The sequence below is a fragment of the Lycium ferocissimum genome, chromosome 5 (assembly GCF_029784015.1).
Source record: "Lycium ferocissimum isolate CSIRO_LF1 chromosome 5, AGI_CSIRO_Lferr_CH_V1, whole genome shotgun sequence".
In the NCBI taxonomy this organism is placed as follows: Eukaryota; Viridiplantae; Streptophyta; class Magnoliopsida; order Solanales; family Solanaceae; genus Lycium; species Lycium ferocissimum.
In genome coordinates this window covers 61433513-61441194 of record NC_081346.1, presented here as the reverse complement: position 1 = coordinate 61441194, position 7682 = coordinate 61433513, and the positions used below count along the sequence as shown (strand labels likewise).

The window sequence follows — 7682 nt, the reverse complement described above, 5'->3', positions numbered from 1 at the left end:
TGATAAAAATGGTTTTATTTGAAATGAAGTTCTTATCCCTTAAAGTAAAATTAGGACTTAGTTATAAAATAGACATATGAACGCAAGTATGTTTTAAAATGAGTATATATGAGACTCTTTGACCATAGGTATAATCTTTTTTCCTAAATAACCGATCACGCGAAACGTGCAAAAAGTTCTTTTTCTTAAAAATCAAAACAATCCAAATTACGCTTAAATTATAAAAATTCAGGTAAGGATATTCTGAAAGCATACTAGACAAATTAATCCGGTCCACGTGTGAGTAAAGCATGGATAAAATTTGGCTACCCAAATCCAATAAATAAATGAACTTTCTATCTTTTCCTATAGGAAAGACTACTATCCTTATATATAAAAGGAATTAATTATACTCGGATATCATAAATCCTAACCTAAATACCATGTATATAAAGGGAATATATTCATTTCTTTTCAAAATGATATGCAACATGACAAAACTTTTGCGGGAAATAAACAGTTCAATACTCAAACATTGGAACTCGAAGGTCAATCGTATAGTACGGAACCTTAATACTAGGGTGCCTAACACTTTCCCTAGGGGATCACCAGAACCCTTACCTACAACTTTGGATTAAGAAGGATTTTTCACGGTGTATGAATAAACCCTTCAAAACTGGTTTTCCTAATTTCCAAAAAATTAGGTGACGACTCTTTTAAAACAAAGTCTGAAAGAGCACCAACGAGTTCGAAGTAGCTTTTCCGAATGCTAACCCCGCCTGTGAAAATGCGAACCGTAACAGTTAGTATCACGAATATGTGCCAAGTAAGCCAAACACCCCCTCTCCACTAGCTTTGTTGTACGAATAAAGGAAATAATTTTCTTTGGGGAGGGATTAAGGTTACCTTTCTACTTAAGTCTAGATATCCCAGGCATAGCTAAGGTGACTGTTTTGGCATGACAGTTTAGAATCGCATGATAAGGAGCTAGCCAACTCATACCTAGGATTACATCAAAATCTACCATCTGTAGAATCACTAAATCTGCCCATGTACTATAGCCTATAAACGTAACAAAGACAAGACCGATAAACTCTGTCTACAATCACTGAATCTCTAACCGGAGTAGACACATGGATAGGGGTCAAAGCATATCACAAATCATATCAAAACCCTTAAAAAAGTAAGTGGACACATATGAAAAAGTAGAGCCCGGATCAAATAATACATAAGCCATCCGGTCACAGACAGAGATAGTACCAGTAATGACTGCATCAGAGGCCTCAGCCTCTGGCCTACCTAGCATAGCATAGCAATGGGCATGCCCACCGCTAACCTGAGAACTACCACAGTCGCTCTGAACAGTCTGAAACCTACCCCTACCGGGCTGATGTCCACCTCTGCATGACTAGAAACTGTCCCTGCTAGGCTGGGTGCTACCTCTACCCGCTGTGTGACCACCACACCCAGTCTGAGCTCGATTCCCACCAAAAGATCCCCCTCCTCTACCTGGCGCAACTGGAGCCCTGGGAGCCTGAAACTGAGCACTCTGGCCACTCTGATTATGTCTGGGACAAAATCTCTTGATATGCCCCTGCTCACCACACTTAAAGCAAACACGGTCCAAAGTAAGCCGCTCGACATAAACTAATGAAACCGAATAACCAACCTGATTTGGGCTGAGAGGCCTCTGGCTAGCTGGAAGAGTACTGACCAGCCCTTGATGGGCCCCCAACTGAAACTTGTAGAGCTGATTGAATAGGGCGTCTTGAATAAACCTGGGAACTCTTTCTATTGGAGAATGAATCACTGAAAATTCCACCCTTTCGGGCCTTCTTTTCTGTATACTTATTGTAACTATCTTGACGAACACCCTCAACGGTCTTCACATGATCCACCACATCCTGGAAAGAAGAACCCCTGGGTACAAGCTGAAGAACTAACAACTGAAGAGCAGTGTTCAATCCTTTCACGAAATGCCTAACCCTCTCCTCCTCAGAAGGCTAAAGGTGGAGAGCATAACTAGGCAGAGAGTGGTACCAGGCCTCGTAAGTAGCAACTGAAGAATTTCCCTGCTCAATATTGCTGAACTTATCACGCCTTCTGTCCCTCAAGGTATGAGGAACATACTTCTCCAAGAAGAACTAATAGAACTGAGTCCAAGTCAACGGAGGCAAACCCGCTAACCTACACTCCACAAAAGCCCTCCAAAGACAGCTTTGCATCTTCCATGAGCTGAAAACCAAAAAATTCTACCCCATACTTCTCAACCGCCCCCATCTTATGGAGCCTCTCATGATAATCAATGATGAACTCATAAGAATCCTCAGCCTCAGTACCATAGAACTCTAGAGGCTTCATCATAGTGAATCTCTAAAATAGATCATGCTCATCACCGGTCATCACCGGCCCTCCCACTAGTCTAGGAAATACCTCAGGTCCTGGTGCCTCATCCATACGTGGAGCCCAAGCTACAGCATGTTGTGTCCCTGGAGCACAAACTTGGTCTAGAGCTGGACCGCCACTCTTACACCCTAATTACTTGCAGCGGCTGGTAACACGCCTGCCTCTGCCAAACCGTTCAATAGGTTCAACACTCAGACCATGATGTCTGACAACACTGGAGTACTAATAATATCCGATTGAGCTGGTGCTGCTGCAAAATTTGCTGCCTCATTCGGAGCTACCTGAGGGTCCCAGCACGAGCCTTTCCAGCGCAGGAGCCCCCCCTCCCCCCTTAGTTGGTGCTGCGACACCCCTGCCCCTACCTTTGCCATTGCCCCAGGCCTAGCCCCCACCTCTAACTGTGGCCTGCTTGGGTACTTCATTCGCTACTGCTCCCACACGAGTCCTCACCCGTTGTGAGAGAATAGAATGAAAAGTCAAGTACCAATTTGAATCATCTAGATACGAATTGGAATTAAGTAGCACGAAAGAAAGAAAGAAATTGAAGTTTTCTAGTGTCCTATAGCCTCTCCAAGATAAGTGTTGACACCTAATTTTTGAGCTCCCATAATTTTTCAATTACCCAGAGTCCTTGGATGTTAAACAGAGTAAAACATGTATTTTTAGAGGTCAAAATGATTTTATAAAATTAGTTGGATGATATTTTACCATTCCTATATGGTAAAATAATTTCTATAATATTATAAATCATTTAGAAGTTAATTTACATATTTTTACATAATATTGCAACAATTATGATATATCTGCTCAATTTAACCAAGAGAAAAGCAATTTACAAACAATTACTTATGTAATTGGCGTAAATTATTAAGTCACCAATTAGCAAGTATTTTATTCTGTTTAATTCAAGAAATTTGATTAATTAAAAAAATTAATCATCTCTACTCCTCAATTCTTAATTTTTTGCATATTCAATTTATTGAAATTTTATCATAATTAATTGAGTATTTAGTTATGATTAATTCTATAAATTATTTACGATATGGCAAATAATGGCTACAATTGAAACAATCCATTGTTAGTTCAATTATGACCACGAATGGAAGTTCACCCTAGTATTAAGGACCTGTAGAATACCGTTAACCTTCGAGCTTCAATGTGTGATTAAGTGTGAATATTTGCTAAAATGTTTTCTTTCTTGCTAACAATCATGCTAATCATACATTCCATTTTTTGGCAAAATACATCCTTTAAGGGGGAACGAGTTGGTTTTCTTTGGAAAAAAAATGTTATAAGAGATTTAAATTCATTCCATTTTCGGACAAAAAAACACTTAAGATTTCTCTTTAAGTAGATACTATCTTAGTCCAATGTTATGGTTTAGTCCTTATAAGTTTGTATATATGTATATAGGGAAATAAACAGAGTACATCTCCTTTTTAATAATAGTATAGGTTTTGATAAGTATAAGTAAAGAAGAGGATTTGTTTATTATTTCTTAATCCATTGAAGCACAATATTCAACCATATACTAACTCCAACGCCAACGTAGTCTCAAATTAAAGTGCAAATGTATTTCTCTTTGGTTTTTGTCCGTAAGGTTTGGGCTTTTGGTCCAAAAGGTTCTGAAAATACCTCAAGTTTTCCCTAAGTTTTGAAAGTCCATTCTTATACTTATGCTTTCTGGAAAAGGTCTGTTTTTATTCCAAATTATTTATTAAAATCAGTCCAAGTTTTGTAAATAAGGTCCGGAATATCTCAAATCTATATCAGTCCAATTCATTTAAAGGCATTAAAACAGTCCATTCTATCTTAGTTGGAGGAGGCATTCGACCCAAATCCATTTTATCTTTTTATATTAATGGTCAAACTCGTACCCATTTATATTAATGGTCTAATCTTAAACATTTTTGAAATATTTTGTGAAGCTTGAATTACTAACTACATGCAAGCATCATGAATCGTGTTTGAGTTTAAAAAAACCATTTGAGAAAAAAGTAACTCCTACGTGAATTTCCTAAGTCCTATCGCACTCGGGTTTCAAAATCATTACAAATGTTGTTTATATACACAACCATTATACAAAGGAATACATAAGTATACATATGAAATAAAGAGAAGGGTGCGGCTGGTGGGTCTACCTAAGCCCACCAGTTGACCATTTTCACCCATGACTGGGCCTTCAATTTATTAGCTTCCAATCGGACGCTGAGAAAAAAATAAATCAAAGTTGAGCCTCAGGGCCAATAGGTTTATGTGGCAGGATTGGCCCGAATGGCCCACCTGAAAATCCCATGCAAGACAAATAGGGGAAAAGGGAACATGCGGTTAGAGGGTATCTAAACTTAATCAACACATTAATGAAGAATCTAAATAATAATTACATACACGTATAAACCATGTATTCCTATTCATATACTAAGTATATATATATATATATATATATATATATATATACGATATCCAATGAAATAGAGACAAACCAAACATACAGGCCCAAATAGGCAGAAATAGCAAGGAAGCAAACCTAAAAATGCAAGTTCACAAAATAATAGGCCAAAATTCAAGATCAGATAAAGGTAGCAATCCTAATAGGGGAAACAAAACAAAATAGGCCAAAAGTCTTATCACAGTATACAAGATAAATAAAATAGCACAGGTCCGACTTAATGATATGCAAGGTATATCCTTTTATATACACCGAGGTGTATACAGCTTGTATAACCTTATATATCGCATGTATACCACTCAGCAAACAACACAAAATGAAGTAAAGGATAAAATAGACATGAAATATGGCTTGTTGAACATATGCTATTGTATATGAATCACATTTGACCCCTATTCGACTTACACACATATTTGTGTCAATTCCAATATCAAAGATGCGTACTTTCACAATTTTGTAAGTCAAGATCAACACCACTTATGTTACCCTAGAGTAGGAGCAGCCAAAAGATAACCTCCTCACCAAATTAAATGAACTTGACTTCATTTATGTAGAACTACAAACATGTCAAAGAGGATAAGAGGGAGGGAATCATCCTATCCTTGGATTTTTCAGACAAATGTTCCAACAAAAACATACTCATTTTCCCTTAAAATGGAGTAATTTGAAATCATACAGGGGCACATGTAGGCATTCTTAAACTAAAATAGGCAGGACATAACCATAAAGAGAGAAAAAGAGCATAACCAGTCATCTTGGCATATCGAAACATGTCTTTAGACTTCAACAACTTAAAGACTATTCTAACAGGTGCAAAAATGGCTAAAAAGACGGCATAAGAAACGACTTAGACAATCACTAGTGTCTCATGATCATAAGATTTCAAGATTACATGAAGAAATCAATACAGAATGCTCATTAAGGAGATAATACTTGTCAACTTAGTGTCAACAGCTAGGTAGGTAATACTTGTCAACTTAGTGTCAACAGCTAGGTAGGTTAAAATAAGCATGTCAAGCCCAAATATTACTTCAAGTTTCTTTTCATGTGAAGAAAAACTATATTCAACTAACGAAACTCATTTGAATGTCTAGTTAAATCTAAATCCTTATGAACCATTAGTGCAATTAAACAGTCAGACACTTGAGCAAACCAGAAATCTAATGTTCCAGAAAAACTAATGATAGGGTGTGGTAGATGAGAACATATGAATACTTGCAAACTGTAACATTAAATGTCCTCAGAATATCAAATAGATGTTTTAGATTCAAATCCCTATATGCACTTTTAAACCCCAACTTGGCTTCTCAACATACTACTAACACATGATAAAGATTATTGAAGACAATATAATTACCACATATCCACAACAAGATAAGATAGGGTGATAATGTGAAAACACAAGCATATATTTTGACAGTAAAAGAGTTTACATGCTTAAAGACTGACTTATACTATCATTCTTGAACAAAAAAGACTAATCCCAACTAGTATCAGTAACTTTGAAGGAGTATGACACCATACGATCACATGTTTACAAATGTACAGACTAGTTTAAGTTAAAAAACCAATTTGATATTCATACTAATAACTTTCTTGGTTCTAGTAAACAACAACAGTTAATATGATGGTTATTTACCCTAATGGTTATTTACCCTAACACCTTACATTTAGGCTATCATTCATACTTAGGCTAGACCCAAAAAAAAAAAAAAAAAAAACCTAGCTTATCATGCTTATAAATTAACAATATCATGTAGCTAAGTAAAGCAAGCATTTATTATAAACATGACAATAGGTTAAAACCAAACATTATTAACATAATCATCCACACATGAACATATATGGACATATAAATACTACTGGAACTAAACTAAACTAGAACATGAACATATAAAGACCATTAACTATTAAATTGAAAACTAAACTAACTAAACATAAATGTTGTAAAACTACTAAAAAACTGAAATTAAACAAACTAAAGGAGGGTTATTTAACTTTTTGAGTGAAGCCCTTGTCAAGATTGAAATTTGAAGCTTCTACTCCTCAACCCAAAACTCATCCACAAAAGAAAAATAAAATAAAATTAGACTTTTGCTTGAATATTAAGAAAATTTTAAACGAGTGTCCAATTCAAACGTCAGTCACTTGTTAAAAAACCTAGTATCGAGTTTTATGTGAATGTATCTGATATTCTGTGTGTGTAAAATGTGAATTGGGGGTTCTCTATATAGAACCCCAAAAATTTGAAACCCTAAACCTAGATTCGACGTGGGACAAATGCAATTTCTGAGAATTGCTCCCTCAAACAACGATCAATGGCTGAGATTCAAACATATAAACATGTAGAGTGTCAGATTTGACCCAGATTACATCAATCCATTTGGTTCTTCACGCACCAATGGGATTTGAGTATTCAAACGCAAGTGAGACAAAATCCATTCAGGATTTGTACTCATTTGAACATTATAATGCAGAAAAAGTAAAGGAAAGAGAGATTATTACCTTGTTTGGGTTGTACATCGACATATTTGGTTGAGAAATTGCAGAGCAATAAATGTTCTTGCCATTTTCAGCCATGCAGCAGTTTAAACCTCAATGTGGGTCCCTACTTTTGCCATTTCCAAAGATACGTGACGTAAGGAGAGAGAAAAGCGAGGGGTGGCGGCTGCTAGGGTTTCAATAGAAACCTTTTGAACCAAATGAGACCTGAAGGTCTTTGGTTTTGTTTTAGGAGTGCTCGTGGGCTAGGTCGGTTTAAATGGACTGGGTTTGGCTCATTAAAAGAAAAGAGGCACTGGCCAATCGCATATATATACATGTATATATGCTTATATACATGTATATA

General features: G+C 36.3%; 1 pseudogene; it reads right to left on the bottom strand.

Moving 5' to 3' along the window:
- Positions 1-2807, bottom strand: part of LOC132057890 (uncharacterized) — a 17328-nt pseudogene extending 14521 nt beyond the window's left edge.
- Positions 2808-7682: the final 4875 nt, after the last annotated feature.